Here is a 17,518-nt window from a genome sequence, read left to right as displayed (position 1 = left end):
ATTTTAACCGACATTATAAACCAAAAGACAAATCATTTTCATGTTTATAGTCAGTTAGACTAGAGGACGAGAAAACTGTGCTGCTAAGGTCAAAACCTGTGGCCTCACTGACTATATTTGTTGTCATGTCACAGCCTGAATTTAAACCCTAAGCAGCTGACTGAAATCAACAGAAGCCAGCTGAGGCCATCTGTCCTTTGGAAGACCAACCAGTAGCCCAACTTCCTTTACAGAGGATGGTATGTTCTGTTCATATTTCCCTGTCTGTTTGTTTGCTTGTTTTTTTGTTTGACATATGAGGAAAGAAACAAAAACAGGACACATAGGAAGGTCCAGGAAAACCTAAGTCCATGAATAAATGAGCCATCTATCTAGAGAAGAAGGAGGAAGAGGAGAAAGAGGTGAAGGAGGAGAACAAAGATGGGTCCAATCATCCAATTGTATCTAAACATGCTAACGTTTGGCATCAAGTAGAGACACTCCATGATGGATCCTTAAAGGGGAGATTTTCCTCTTTATTTGACAAGCATTATCTATGAGCAAACACAAAAACTACAGCTAAACAGAAATCAAAACAATTATCCCAAAATGATGAAATTTGGGGATTAAGTCTAATTGTTTCATGCTAGTAAAAATAAGTCAATTTTGACTAATTTCACGGGAAGTGGCCCAGAGCTTTCCTGTCTGGGGTCTGTGGTTACCTGGATGGCACACACCCAGAGCCACATGTCTTTATCCTCCTCTTCCTTCAGTCCCAGCTCATCGCGGACACTCAAGCAGCTCTCCACTGGGCCACAGCATGTGAGCAAGACGACCATTGTTCGGGTCAAAATGAGAGGGAAAGTGCACCGCAGGAAAAGAACCAATAATAGCAGGACAGAGAAGAGAAAGTGCAGAGATAAAAATAGAGAAGAAACATGTAATTTAAAGAAGAAAGGGAAAATGGACCACATCAGAGGTTTGGTTGAACTGAATGACCCGAAGACAAAGGCCAGTAAAATGTTCCCATTACCATTGGCTTCAACCAAGTTATTTATGTCCTTAAGCATGAACTCTCCAAGAATTCACTTTGGTATTTTGCTATAATTTACTCATTCCTGCATTCTTAGACATTCACTCTTAAATATTCAACAATTATTTATGGATTATGCAGGGCTCTGGGCTTAGTTCTAAATAGTTACAAAGTTAACATCAACCTGGAGGTAGAATCTGGTAGAGACCTGACACATGGGTGCAAATTTCCATAATATAGGAGAGGGTTGGATGGATCCGTGGTATAATACTTGTGTAGCATGTGCAAGGTCCTGGGATTCTATCCCCATGCCCTCCACACACACACACACACACACACACACACACACACACACACACAGACCAAAAAATAGTGTGAACTTTACATGAAAAGAGTAGAACTTGATCAGGCTATTTTCAAAAATAAACTCTTTATTCAGTGAAAAATTGTGAACATAAGTATTTTCCTACATTTTACACTCAAGCTCCCCTATTTTTAACATCGTATATTAGTATGGTACATTTTCCATTAATAAGTCAATATTGGTTAATTATTATTACCAAAAGTCCCTACTTTCTTCATATTTCTTTAGTTTTTTACCTCACATCTTCTTCCTGTTCCAGGTTTTCATCCAGATTATACCACACTGTACTTACTTGTCATGTTTCCTTAGGTTCCTCTTATGGAGACAGGAGGTAATAGCGTGGATTTTTAATGCAGTTTTATTTTCTTCTTGCATTTTCTTTCCAGTCCTCTGTCCCTAAGATGAAATCTTGAGCTGAACCTCAAATTTTCTGAGTATCTCTCAGATAATGTGTCATATTCAAATACAAGATTAATATGTACAGCATAGTGCAAGAATTGGCCAAAAGAATCAGTAGTGGAGTAGACAGAAGAACTGAGCAAAGTACTTGAGGCCCAAGGAAAGCAGAATATCATGGAGGCCAAGAGGGAAGAATCTTAAAGAAAGGCCAATCAAATGCCAGAGAGAGGCCCATGGAGAGGAAGAAGAGAGAAGGCCTTGGCAATTTGGAGTTCACTTATAAACTTCAAAATCACAATTATGTGGAGTGGTGAGAGTGGAAGCCACAGTGAAGTGGGTGAAGAAGTGACCACATGATCAGGAAGCAAAGGCCACTGGTTTCTGTTCCTCTCTTGAGAAGTTAAGTGGTAAATATAATGAGAAAAATAGGTTGGCACATTAAATCAGTAGTATTTAAGAAAAAGACTTTGGGCTTGGTGTATATGGCAGTCAGCTTGGAAAGGGCTCCCAATAGACCCCTCTTGATACTCTGATACTAAAGCTCTTTTTTAATCTCCTTGGCATATGAACTGGACCTTGTGATTCACTTTTAGCAAGTAGAACATGGAATATGGCAAAAGTGATAGGAGGTCATTATGAGTTAAGGTTAAAAAAGACTGTTCTCTCTCTCTTTCTCTCTCTCTCCCTCTCTCTTTCTCCCCCCCCCACTTCTTTTCTCCCCTCATTTTATTCACTCAGGTGAAGCAAGATACCATGGCATTGCTGCCCTGTGAAGAGGCCCACATGGTAAGGAGCTGAGGTGGCCTCTGGTCAGCCACTAGCAAGGAAAAAGAGTCCTCAGAGCAATGGCCCATGAGGAATACAATGCTGCCCAAAGCCATGTGACTACAGCTGAAAGGGGACCCTTTCCAGATTGAGCCCTGATATGGATAGTAGCCCTTGTCAATCAATGCTTTGATTGTAGTTTGTGAGAGGCCTTCCAGCAGAGCACTTAGCTAGGCCATGTCTTGACGCCTGACCTACCACAAACTGAGCACTTGTTATGCAGTAATACCTAGTAAATACAGGATGGTTATTTTTGATATGAAGATCCAAACCTGTTTCTAAGCTCAAAAATTATTGCACTTGATAATTTCCTTGGAATCTGTCAAAAAGCAGATTCTGTACAATAAATCTAAAGGTTTTTATTTACTCATGAGAATACAACACTCCCTGGCCAGCACTCTTCAGGAAGAAACTGAAGGTGTTGCATTCTGAGATAGCTTAGATGACTCTGATGCATATAGGGGGGAAAGGTGGCACCAAGTGAGAGAGAATATCAAGAGATAAATTCAGGCATGTGGTCTTGATGTCCTAGAGCAGGTAGAAGGGACGAGAATGCAGGAAGCATGGCCTTGGAATTTCAACTTCTTTCTCTGAAATAAGAGGAAATAAAAAAAAATATATAGGGAGGATGAGACATAGAAATTCTAAAGTAGAAAAGAAAAATTGCAACGCTCTCTGAAAGAAAGACTATGAGACCATCTATAAAGACTGAGGAGATATTTGAGGTTTCAGGAGGGAGAGAAAGTTTTAGAATAAATAGACTCCTTGAGAAAGCTTTGGTGAGTCAGTAATAAATTATCAATGATAGCAAAGGCATTGAGAAGCCCTGAAGATGACCAATGAGCACAATTTGGAGGACAGTACAGGAGCTGCCCCTCTTCACCCTCCTCGCTCTGTGCACCACTAGGAATGGGAGGAGAAAAGGTGCTGCTGGAGAAGGTTTCAGGATAGACTCCTGGGGAAAGACAAGTAGAAAGGGGACTTTAGGGAAAGGTTAAGGGGAAGGGGCTAGTTCTCAATAGAACAGTTTCAACTGGATGTGGTGGAAAAGTCCCATGGAGGGAGAGCAAGGATGTCCTGGGTGGGAACTGGGTTGAATTGGATAGAAAGAGAGCAGGTCAGCACCCATCACAGAGGAGCTGGGGCCAGCTTTCAATGGCAGGGTGAAGGAGACTGGAGACTGAAGATGAGCTAGAGGCTCCTGGTAGTTATGGGAGGACAGAGCAAATACTAGTTCAGTTCTAGTTGAATTAACCAGCCCTCAAGTCTAAGTTAAATGTTGATCCACCAGCAGCATCCATATTTTCAGCTCCTCTAAGAGTACAAGGACTGACAGCACAAGGCTGCCTCCAGGAGCTGGTCCTAGAATCACATTCAAGGGTCAAGAAAATGATGGCACATATCCATATTCAAGGTGTTTCACATCCTACATTTTCCTTTAAATTGCTCCATTCGTTTTGTACAACAATTTGCCTTCTGTCTAAATTGGCACAGAGGAAAGATCCTGGGTCTAACTTAGGAGCCCTGGGTCCTGGTTCCAACTGCACCCCAGAGACAGTATGTGACCTTGGAACAACCTCGCTGGCACCATTTGTAAATCAAAGGGGCTGACCCAGATGTTCTCTCGAGTCTCTTCTGCACCAACATTCTAACAGCCTGAAAATACAAAACACTAAACCAGGTCTGTAGATCGTAGGGCTTAGTTCTTGGGAATGCAGTTTTTAAAAAGGAAAGCATTCCAGCCCTTGTCTATAGCCTTCTGGAGACTTCCTACCCACTGACAGGATTCCCAATGGGAAATGTTTTGAAATAGTGGACATTACCATGAAATGAAATTCTGGACATTAATCTACAGTAAGGGCTGAAATTTTTGAGTGGTTTTTTTTCCCCCCAAATGTATGAGAAATCTTTATTCAATTGGACATGGGCATATTCTGAAGCATCCTGCTTGCATTCTCCAAGCAGGGTTTGGTAGGAAAAAGAGCTGAAGCCAGATATCTTGCCACTTACTCACAAAGTTGTTAGGGAAGATGCATTGACAACAACTAGTGAGTCATGTCTAGGTCATTTCATGTCTAAGTTTTCAATTATCTCCAAGGGTTGCCACACACATATCCACGTATACCTCACCACCAGCACCATGAGATGACTGTGAAAGAATGCCAGTCACATCCATGAAGTGAAAGTGGGGTTTTCTCCTAACCTCAGCATCCCTGAGGAATACTCTCTCACACCACTGCTTACTTCTCTGATGGTAATTCCTGAGGTCATTTGGTCCCTTCTTAGACTTTGTAAACTTGGGATAACCCAACAAAAATGTCTCAATCCATATCCCCAAACTTCACATGAAAGAAGGGAATGAAAAACAGACATGGAAACTTCCTTTGATTCCAAATGCAGGAATTTTGATTACCCTGTTCAGGCACTTGGAGACTTCGAGTATTATTACTTTTTTTACCATACTGTTACTTGTAAAAAACAAGAATAGTCTTTACAATGGTACACTGTGTGGTTCAAATATTTTATTTTTTCAATCATTCAACAAAGGTATCTTCAGCACTGTGCTAGGTACTGAGAGGGAACTCAGTATCTAAGCTATGAATTAATTATAATGCAATGAAATAAATTCTATAAGAGTGATATGTTAAAAGGAGGATGTAATGAATTCTGCCTGAAGGTAGGGAAGTTAAAAAAGGTGAGTGTTAAATGATGAGCAAGAGTTTGAAGATGAGTAAGAGTTATCCACATGTTGAATGGCATTTGGAAGTCATTTCAGGTAAAAGGAATCAGGGCGGGGAGGGTGAGAGAGGACAGAAAAATGAGAAAGATGTGGAGATCTCCTAGTAGTCTAACGTGGCTGAAGCTTAGGGTTTAAGGCAGAGGACAGAGGAATAGAGAGGTGGGAAAGGCAGATGTGGGCCAGCTTGTAAAGGCCTTAAACAACATCCTGAGGGCTATGGCTTTCCGTCTTTATGTTCCAGGGAAGCAAAGACGACTGTGATTTTGATCAGCTTTGTACTTTAGAAAGATAATTCTGGTAGCAATGATGAAAATGGATTGGGCAGAGAGAAGGAAGGCAGAGAGAGGCTAAGATCTGTTAATAGCTGAAGAGAAAACTGATGTATGTAAGACATATCACATTTTACTGCCATTCTTTGTGTCTCCTTCTTCACCTCTACACAAGTAAGTTCCTTGTGGACAGGTACCATGGGGACTTAAAGTAGGACGGTGGCAGTAGGGATGCCCAAGGAGGGCATATTATTTATTTTCTGAAGCAGATTCTAAAGACTTTGCTCTGGGGAAAAAGGAAAAAGTCTGAAATTTCTGTATGAGATGACTCAAAAGGCCTGTATGATTTTTTCAAAATGCAGGCAGATGAACAGGCTGAGAGAGAAAGGTAATGAGTTGAGTTAGGAACACATCAAGCTAGAAGGTCTATGAACTAGGGTCTTGAAGTCCGAGAGGTAGCTGTAAATATGTGTCACCAGCTCATAAGTGTTTGTTGACTGATTTTTACTAATGACCATTCATAGAGGCAGGTGAACTGAGTTATTCAAAATCCAGTGTTTCTTCTACACACTGCCACTGAGAGCTCCCAAGCAGGACAGCTTTGTTGGAGGCACTGAATGTGATGCATGATGCTAGCTTGACACCATACCATACCTAGAAAGTACACTGAATAAAGAGTTAAAAGACCTGGCTAAAAGGTTTTAGTCCCTCCTCCACCACTAATTGCCCATGGGATCCTGGGCAAATCACTTCAGCCTTCTGAATCAGTCTCATCTATAAAATGAAACCAGTCTAGATTCCCTCCTCCCTCCCTCCCTGTGTGTTTTCTTCACTGACCCTTCCCAAGGCATCAAGAGCTTTTTAGGTCTAATTCCCATTAACTCAGGGACTTAAGTTGGAGCCAGATGATCAGCATGCTGAAAGAAGCAGTGAAGCCAGGCACTTCTTCATTTCCCATCTCTTCATAGACCAGACAGTCCATCATCTAAATATCTAGAAGTATATACCTTCTACTGTGTCTACACCTGGAAACGAGGTTCTGCCATAACAAAAACCTAAAATGCATAAGTAGCATTGGAATCAGGCACTGGGTAAAAATAATGGAATGCCCATAAGAACTTTAAGGAGAATATTAAAGAAAACCTGAGTTGCCTGAATTTTCTGTTAGTAAAATCAGACTTTGAGGTGGTTGCTCAAGAGGACTTAAAGGAAAGCAGGGGAAATCTTGTTGAAAATTTGAAGAGAGGAGATCATTGTTATGCAGAAAATTTACCAATATTGCCTCCTTTAACCATGTGAAAGAAAATACACCTAATGTACTGGGTAATTTAACTAAGAAGATTTCCACTCAGAGTTCTGAAAGTACCACTTGGCTTCTTGGTCCTTCCTGTACTTAAATGTGAGAGGAGAGAGACAAGCTAAAGAAAGCACTGTTGACCCAAAGGCCAGTGCTTAGATGGTTTTGAAGATTCTGAGACTGTTCAGATGACAAACAACACTGAAATTAAGAAATTGCTCCTAAGCAAAGATCAAATCCAAGCACCCTTAGGAAACAGTGTTCTAAAGGTGAAGCCATAGCTGTAACTATAACATCATTTTATAAGACCTCAGAAAATTGAAAAAGTGGCTCTTCAGAGTATATTCAGTATGACAAAAGACCCTCTACAGAATTTAAAGTTTGCTTCGAAGAATTGATAAATAAGATAATAAGGGTCTAGAAAGCTTAAGGGCATTGTCTGTCAGCCAAGGATCTCATCAGAAGCCCCACACAGGGAGAATTCTTTTCCAGGAGATGTGTACATGTAGAGTTTTTTTATGAAGCAAATCTCCATAAGATTCATGGAAGGACCACAAAGATTTTGAGAGAATGATATCATCAGAGTACCGCCAACATGAACCTACAGTGCCAAAAACAGTATAAATGAACACAAGGCTTTGAACTCCCAAACTTCTACAAACAGAAACAGACTGAGGAAATCACTCAGTTGCAAACACATGATACCATTTATTTAAAACAAAAGAAAAGATGACTTGGACAGTGGACCAAAAGCCTACAAAACAAAATCAAGAGCTATAGAGTCATTTCCAGGCAGGAGTAGGACTGAGTCCTAACAAGGAACTTACAATATTTGTCTGGATGGATTTGAGAATAATTATGAGCCATTTATTTTTGCCTTTGTTCCTCCCTTTTTAAACCAAAGTATCTATATTGATTATTCTCTGCCTATAGCACCACTGTATGTTGGGTATGCAGGAAACAGATCTTTTGTTTCCTTACTCCCTTGATCTACAAGTTGAGAGGACCCTACTCAAGGAACTGTCCTTAAGGAACTATGCCTGAAGACCTGGATTTGATTTTGAAGATAGGATTCTGAACTTTGAGCTAATGTTACTTTCTGTGGCGGGGGCGGTGCGCACACACACACATTTGGTGTTTGGGTTTTGATTTTTTGAGACAGGGTCTCATTATGTAGTTCAGACTGACGTTGAACTCACTATGAAATGCAGGCTGGCCTTGAATTCATGACAATCCTCCTGACTCAACCTCTCAAGTGCTGGGATTACAGGTGTGCACCACCATGACCATCTGGGTTGATGTTGCAAGGGGATAAAAATGTGTGAGCAGAGGGATTTTCAAGTGTATTTTGCATAGGTGGGAAATATTCATTATATCTATTTTATCCATTATTGAGAGTTGGAGAACAGACTAGAGTAGCCACATTTCAAGATGTTCCAGAATGATTCTCACTTCCTGGCATTCACATCCTTATAGATTCCCCTTTTATATTGTGTCAGAGTTTCTCTGTGTGACCAACAGTGTATGACAGATATGACAGTGCATCACTTCTGACATTGTTACACTGCAGCTGCTATCCTGGGCACTCTCTCTTTCTCAGACCATCCATTCACAGGACCTTTAGCTGCCATGTTATGTATAATCTTACAGATAGACCTACATGGTAGGGAACTGAAGCTTCCTGCCAACAGCCATGTGGGTAACATTGACAAAATGTTCTCCAGCCACAATGAACCTGTGAATCACTGCAACTTTGGCCAGCAGTTCACTGAAATTCCTGACTGAGCCAAAACTGACCAGCTAAGTCATTCCAGATCTCTGGCCCTCAGAAACTGTCAGATTGCAAATGTTTGTTTTTTGAGACTACTAAATTTGGAATTAATTTGTTACATAGCTATAGAAAACAGATTAATAACTAATGTAATGTATTTAAAGATCTATTGTATGTCTATATCACAGAAAAATAAATAGAAAACAAAATTTTAAAATATAATTCACAATGGAATAAAAATACAGCATTCTCAGAACAAAGTTGAAGATACATGTGAAAGAATTCCACATGAAAAACTATTATACATAATAGTAAAAATAAAGTAACAAAGTTATAAATAAATGAAGAGATAGACCATGTTCATGGTTTGAAAGATTCAATATTTTCTCAAACTGATCTATATATGCAACACAATCTCAAACAAATCCTCAAATTTTTTCATAGAGATATATGAGTTGACTCTAAAATCTATATGGAAATACTATTAGTCAAAAAATTTTGAAAAAGAATAAACTTGGAGAACTCTCTACCTAATTTCAAGACTTACTATAAAGATACTATGCTCAAGACAGTGTGATATTAGCACAAAGATAAACAAATAATTCAATAGAATAAAAAGAATCCAAAAATATACTACATATTATATAATCAACTAATGTTTTACCAAGATGTCAAAGCTAATGAGTAAAGAAGAAAATCTTTTTAACAAATGATACTGAAAGAACAGCTTACTACATCTAGAAAATAAAAAAAATTTCAACCCATACATAAAATTAATTACAGATGGACCATATACTTCAACATAAAAGATAAAACCATAAACCTTGTGGAAGACAATGTAGAAAAAAATTTGCAATCATTGGGTATGCAATGGTTTTGAGGCCTTAGAGAGCAAACATAAAAGATAAAAATACTAATTAATTTTACCAAAATTTAAAACTTCTCATCAAAGGCCCTATAAAAATAAAAATCATGACACAAACTGGAGTAAAATATTCACAATATCTGACAAAAGACACATTAAGAATATATTACAACTCAGTAATAAAAAGATAAACAGTCTTTTTTTAATGGGCAAAGGACTTGAACATGTACCTGATGATAATATATAAATAACCAGTAAGCACATGAAAAGATGCTCAAGACTATTTGTCACCAGAAGAATAAAATTAAAACCACAGTAAGATACTTCTACACCCACTGGAATGGCTAAAATTAAAAAGAATAACAATACTATTGACTCTGTTAAGGATGTGTAACAAGTGGAAATTTAAACATGTTGATATGTCAACCTTGAAACTAAGTCTGGTAGTTTATTATAAAGCTACACCTACCTTATAATTCAGTCATTCCATTTCTAGGTATTTCCCCAAGAGAAAGTAAAATCTATGGCCACACAAATATTCATACAAGAATGTACAAAGAAGCTTTGCTCATAAGAGCCAAAACTAGAAACAAACCACATTCTCATCAGCAAGGAAGTACACAAATGTGGTATATCATATAAATAAATACGATTCAGTAATGTAAAAGAGAGAACTATTGGTACACACAATGGTATAGGTGAACTTCAGAATATATGCTGAGTTAAAGAAGCCAGACACAACAGACACACTGTGTGGTTCCATTTATATGATATTTTCAGGAGGTAAAACTAATCTGCTGGGGAAAAAACTTACAAAAGTGGTTTCCAGTGAGGGACTGGAAAAGAGGAAAAAAAGGTCTTTCATGAATGAAGCAATGTTCTATACCTCTAGTTACATGGTTATATAATATGGTCAAAATCTATCAAATGTACACTTAACATCTATGCATTTTACGGTTTAGAAATTAAACTGCAACCTAAAAAAATAAGCCTCAACTTATAAAATCATTAACAACATCAGATACTTAGATATTATTCTAATGAAAAATATGAAAGACTTTTACAGAGAAAAATATCAGTTATCAATGAAATAAATTAAAGAAGACCTAAAAAAAGCAGAAGAATATCCCATGCTCATGGCTGGAAAAACAAATATAAAGCTATCAATTTCCTGTTACTGACATGAATTCAATACAGTTACAATTAAAATTTTAGTAGTTTTTTTGGTAGAACTTAATAAAGTAGTTATAAAATATGTATGTAAACACAAAAGCAAAGGATAGACAGAACAAAAAAGAAACTTTTTTCCAAATATCAAATATATTAAAAAGCCATAAAAATTAAGAGACAAGTATTTGTGCAAAATAAACAAACAGAGCAATGGAATACAGCAGCATTTGATTTGTGATAGAGTGATACTTAATTTGTGCAAGTTGGTATTAGAGAGCAATGGGAAAAGTACATTTTTAATAACTCAAACAGAGTTGATTGGATATCCACATAAAAAAGAAAAACTTAACTCTTCATCAACTCCAAGAAACATAGCTTCAAATTTAAAGGCAAAATAATGATTCTAGACATTAACATAAGAATATTTTTATGACTGTGAGGAAAGATATACTTTTTAAGCAGGAGGCAAAAATGTATGTCATAACACAAAAGATTGGTGAAACAGAATACTTTAAAATCTACAACTTCTAAGGCTATACTTTCAGGAATCATTTCTATAGTTGGTACTAAAATCTACAGCTTCTGTTCACCAACAGGCACAATAGAGTAAAAAGGAAGGAATAAGTGTTAATGTATGTAAGTGACAAATGGTTTACATTTAGAATATATTTAAAATATCTAAAATTAATAAGAAAAAGCCCAATAGAAAATTTGAACACACATTTTATAAAGTTGGAATATACTCCCCCCTCCAAGATTCACCTGTGGGAACCTAAGACTCGGTGTAATATATTAAGAGGAGGAGGATGATTAGGTCACCAGGACTCAGCCCTCATGAATGGGATTAAGTATCCTTAGAAAATGCCTCAAGGGAACTACCTAGGTCCTTCTGCCTTTCTGTCTCTTCTGCCATAAGAGGACACAGCATTTGTCCCCTATAGAGGACACAGCAATAAGAATCATCTTGGAGGCAGAAAATGAGCTTTCACCAGATCCCAAATCTGCCAATGCTTTGATCTTGGACTTGCCCAGCCTCTGGAACTGTAAAAAGTCATGTCTATTTATTTACACCCTACCACTATCTAAGGTATTTTTGTTAAAGTTGCAGGAGCAGATTAAGACACAAAGGATAATATCCAAATAGCCAATAAGCAGAAAAAGTTGTCCAATTTTATTAATGATCAAGGAAATACAAACTAAAACCACAAGATACCTAACTCTACATTTCTACCAGCATGGCTAAAATTTAAAACAAATTAGCATTGGTGAACATTTGGAACACTGAAATTTTTCATATATTGTGATAGTTGCATAAATTGGTACAATCACTTTGGAAAATAGCTTGACAAGTATTGAAAATAAAAATATTCATATCCTACAATCTAGGGATGTTCCAACAGAAATGCATATATATGAACACCAAGAGACATGGTCCAGAATATTTATAATGACTATGTATTTTTACTAGCTAAAAGTCCAAATAACCCAGATATCCATCAACAATAAAATGTATAAATAAATTACAATATACAAATACAATGAAAAACTGTACAGCAAGGAAAATGTATAAACTGTATGAAAAACATGAATGATTGAGAAAAACCAAGCACAAAAGAAAATTAGCATATGATTCTTGTTAAAGTGCAAAACCAGGCAAAACTAAGTGGTAGCATTTTACTTTGATTATAGTCAAATAATAGTCGACTTTGAGGAAGTTTCTATTTTGGAGATAGAGAAATTGGGCTGAGAAAATTTTCTGGGCCTGTGACTCCTCTCTTTCCTCAATTGCTTGGAGGTTATGAAGATATTTTCTGTTTGTAATTTATTGAACACCTTTTTTGTGATAAATTTTTTTCTATATGTATAAAATACTTCTCAATAAAAATGTAAAATCACAAATTAATAAATAACTGCCTGGCCATCATAACACTCAGAAAAAAGTTCCCAGTTTTACCCTCTTGGTACCCCTCTCACCCTGAGCACATGGAACAGATGTTAGTCTCTCAATAGGCCTTCCAAGAAAAAGTTACAGGCTGTCACAAGCAAATGCTGACCTTCTTCTTCATCTCCTTTGGGGACCAAGGTCACAGATAAGGGGAGGGACCCCAGAGCAAGCCCTTCATTGGGCCTTCAGACCCAGACATGGAAGGACTCCTGTGCCCACCCTCACCTTAAGAGGGTGGACACTGTGTCCTTGAGCAGTGAGTACTTCCGAGACACCGCATACCTCACCTACAAAATGAGAGTAATCATACTACCTCACAGGAGTCAATGGGGAAACGAAATAAGACGATTTGATGAATGCGTCCAGCCCAGCATAGTTTCCTAGTAGCTTTAGCATCTTCTGTCCCTCTTCAATGTTCTCCAAGAAAGCGTAGTCACCCAAAATGGTTCCCTGACACCAGAAATCCCCTGAAAAGTGGGAGTTTCAAATTTTCTGTTGGACTCAGTTCCTGACTTTTGGTTCAGAAAATAAGGTCCCCCTCTAACCAAAAGATGTATATTCCTAGAGGACCTGCCTCTCTGGTACCTGTCCTAGCCATGTCGTCCTCTTTGCTGAGGATTTCCACAGAGGCCCTTTCCTTTTCCCTTACCCTCCTGGGACCCACAATGATAGTACGCTGCTCACAGAAGGTTGCACACATGCATACATGTGCCTGTGTCTTGACCACAAATATGTAATTTTTTAAGACTGTCTATAAACCAGAGAAAGGTGTGAACCACTAGTGGAAACAAAAAAGGTGCATTGCATTGCTTCCATCCTGTGTCAATCACATTCTCCTGCACACAAAGGGTATGAAAGAGTGGGCCCTCATGGCCCTGCATGTCCTCCTTGACCTCTCGTACACCACCGGCCTTCCACACCAACAGTCATATATATAATTACGGTTCCATCTTAAATCAGTGCCGGTCAGTGGCTTCCACAGGAGGTCCCCAACTGACAACTTCACTCCTTCTTTCCTCTCTCACTGAACGTTGTTTTTTTCTCTTCATTCACCACACTCTGCCACACAGTCCAGGACCCGCACACGTACACTCTCCCGACACATGGCCTCCTAGACTTCCACAGGCCTGATGCAGTGCTAACAAACAGCTTCTCCTCCACTTCCGCCCTCACTCTCCCTCCCCACCTGGACTCTGTGTGCAGCTCTTGACCAGGCTCTGGCAATTCCTTCAGGCACCCTTCCCTTTCCACGCTTTGCAACAACACAGGCAGTTTTACCAAGTCCCTAATTTGCTATTATCAATTTTGTATGTTTTCTTCTTTAAAAGTACTCCCCAAACTGCATAAGCTGCAGGTTCTCAATACTGTATTTCCTCCATTTAACAGTTAAGCAAGCTGAAGAGTTTATGCACACTGAGAAAATATGCATAATGTAACCTGATCAGCTGCTACTAAGTTTTGCCACTTTTCAGAGCTCAGAAACTATATACTGTCTGCTCTTGCTTTGTTTACTGTTGGCGAGAAGCCCCATAGTCCTCACTGCTTTCTGCGAGGACTATTTCTATTTAATGGAGCTCTGAAGATGCTCAGTTACATGATCCATTGCCTCTGCCTCTCGGCGCAGGACCTGACTCGAGCTTCTCCCTGCCCCCCTTGGCGCGCAGTATGAGGCTGAGCCCTGGCCCGCCCGGAGCCATGTTGGACGAGTCTCTTCCCCTCTGAGCTGCGCCACCAGACTTACCAGAAAAATAGTGACAGGAGGAAAGAGTGAACTGGGATGTTCCAATCTGGACAAGAAAATGGAGCTGTCTATGTGTGGAAGGAGAAACAAAGGAATTTAGAAAGCCCATGTCCATAGTTGGTTCCATTTTCCCGAAGTCAAAGAACCACGTGTCTGTCAGGAGCCCAAGTCCCTGAACCACCCACTAAGCACAGGTAGAGCTCTCTGGCAGACTGGGTAGCAGTGGAACAAGAATCCTCAGCAGCCTGGTGGCCATCACCATGGCTGTCCCAAACCCTCCAAAATCGACACTTTAAAAGAGGCCTCCACATGCCCCTGCCTTCTAATCCGCAACACTAAACCGATGTGACCAGTTTGATGGCTAACTTAGCGAGACCAGTAAAGTTGAAGATGGACATTCCCTGTGAGCCACCAACCCCACTTCCAGATGTTCCCCTTGGTGGTGCTCACCACAGTACAGTACACAGGGCAAAGGTGTTTAATGCAGCATTATCTGTAACAGTGAAAAGAAAAGGGGAAGCAGGAGAGGAGGAAAAGAACCTAGAACAACCTAGATAGCTATCGATTTAGGCTTGGATAACTGAATTATGGCAGAGTCAGACAGTTGTTACAACGAATGAACTAGATTTAACTTGTTAGCATGGATAAATCTAAAAAATACAGCTTAGTGAAAAGAAAATCAAGTTATAAAAGATATATACAACAAGATACCATTTATATACATTTAAGCACATAAGACAGGGCATATTGTTTATGAGTGCATAATAAAATTATGGTAACACTGTTTTGACAGTAAGAAAGTGGATTTTAATGCGTTTTTGCATTGAATGGTCTAAATATGAATTAAAAGAAAGAGGTTGTCAGGCTGGGTTCAAAAGCAAAATACAACTATATGCTTCTCTGTAAATGTCAACAAGCTGAATCTGAAATTTATATGAAATGTGAAGGAACTACAGTGGTCAAAAGAATTCTGTAAAATAAGAACAAAGCTAGAGACTCATACTGCCCAATTTCACAACTCAAAGCTACAAGATCAGATGTTGGTGAAAGGAGAAAACAGATCAGTGCAACAGAAGAGTCCACCACAGACTCACAGAAATAGAAACAATGGCTTTTTGATACAGTTGCAAAGTTGACTCAGTGTACAAATAATCATCTTTAATCAGGATTGTTGAAACGATTAGACATTCACATTCAAAAAATATAGACAAATAATTCATACATTATATAAAATTAATTCAAAATAAATCACAGATAAAAATGTGAATCTAAAACCTGAAACTAGAAAACTTCCAGAAGAAAACTGGAAAAAAGTGTACATGATCTTGGGTTTGACAAAGCATGACATCAAAAAGTATGGCCCATAAAGTAAAAAGCTTGAATTTATCAAAAGAATTGTCATTTTTTGAGACAGGGTCTCACTACGTAGGTCAGGTTGGCTTTGAACTCACTATGTAGCCCAGGTTGGCTTAAAACTTAGATGATCCTTCTGCCTCAGCTGTCCAAATTCTTGGATTACAGGCCTATGCCACTGCACCCGCTTAAAATTTTAAAACTTCTGCTCCTCAAAGGATACTCTCAAGAGAATGAAAAGAGCCACAGACTTGGAAAATATTTCATATCATATATTTTATAAAGGTCTTGTACATAGACCTTATAAAGAATTCTTTAACTAATGAAAAAACACTCAACCCAATTTTAAAAATTGTCTAAAGACTTGAATGGCCACATCACCAATGAACACAGAGACAACTCATTTCTACTCTCATTTCATGTCATAACGAATGGGGAAATAGTAACTGTGCAATGGGGAAACCTTGTAGACCTAATCATAACAAGAGATTGAGGTTAACATCATCAGTAATAAGTTATGTTGACATCACGTACCTCCTGACATGGTATGATGTGAACCATAATTCATCTCTGTGACATTCTTCCCCCAAATCTAAACCTCAATTTAACTAGAAAACCAAAATTGAGAAATATTGTATAAAATGCATGACCAGTATTGGAGGAGACATGGGAACTAAATGGAAAGTGTCATTTGGGGATTGAATTCTATGACAGAAAAAGTACCTTAGTGGAAAAACTGGACAGATGCTGATAAAGCCTGTCATTTAGTTATTTGAAGTGTACTAATCTTAATTTCTTAATTTTCATAATTACATAATGGCTATAAAAGTTGTTAATTTTAGGGAAAGGCAGGTGAAAGGAAGGTGGGAACCTTTGTGTAAATTTTAAATTATTTCAAAATAAAATGTTAAAAAAAACAACTTAACTCCATGTCTTGGGTATAATGCCAGTTTAAAGATGAGGAAACTGAGGCACAGAGTGATAAGTAATGTTCCACAAATAAAATAAGTGAGATATCTGGTGGTATTTCAACTCATTCTGTCTGACTGTAAAGCTTGCATTCTTTATTTTTTCTAATTTGCTCTCTTTCATTAGTAGTACATGTTTGCAGTACATAATATTTACATTCCTCACGTGGAGTTGGTACATGTACATGATAATTCTTAATTCCTTTTTCCATCCCCTTTTCCTCTCCTCCCCCGCCCTCCCTCCTTTTCAGAGTTGAGAAAGCTCTACCTCCCTACTTCCTATTGTCTATCTTATATTTTTTGCTCTTTATTTTTACTATGGATTTCTCATATGAGAGAAATCACGTAATACTTAAACTTGAGTTACTAATTTATTTCACTTAACATTATGGTCTCAAGGTGCACCTATTTTCCTACAAGTGACTCAAGTTTATCTTTCTTTATGGCAGAGTAGTACTCCATGGTGTGCAAATATCACATTTTCTCCATCCATTCATCTGTTAATGGACATATAGGCTGCTTCCAAGATTTAGCTATTATGAGTTGGGCTGCAATAAACATGAGTATGCATGGCTCACTGTAATATGATGCCTCTAACCCTTTCCAGGAGATACCTTGAAAGGTATCTGGGGAAATGGAATTTCTAGCTTTAGCTTTTTGAGAATGGTCCATACTAATTTTCACAGTGGTTGTGCTAGTTTACATTTCCACTAATAATATAGAAGTGTTCCTTTTTCATCCCTACTGCAGCCTCGTCAGCATTTGTTATTATTTGATTTTTGTTCTTTCTGTTATCTTG

At 38.4% G+C, this 17,518-nt stretch overlaps 1 pseudogene; it reads left to right on the top strand.

The window, feature by feature from the left end:
• The first annotated feature begins 11,241 nt into the window (after window positions 1-11,241).
• Window positions 11,242-11,341, top strand: LOC147827741 (small nucleolar RNA U3; annotated as a pseudogene).
• Window positions 11,342-17,518: the final 6,177 nt, after the last annotated feature.

Source organism: Heterocephalus glaber, unplaced genomic scaffold, assembly GCF_053883595.1.
Source record: "Heterocephalus glaber isolate CG9 unplaced genomic scaffold, H.glaber_assembly_v1.0 deba00001442, whole genome shotgun sequence".
NCBI lineage: Eukaryota > Metazoa > Chordata > Mammalia > Rodentia > Bathyergidae > Heterocephalus > Heterocephalus glaber.
This window is presented reverse-complemented; position numbering and strand designations above follow the sequence as displayed.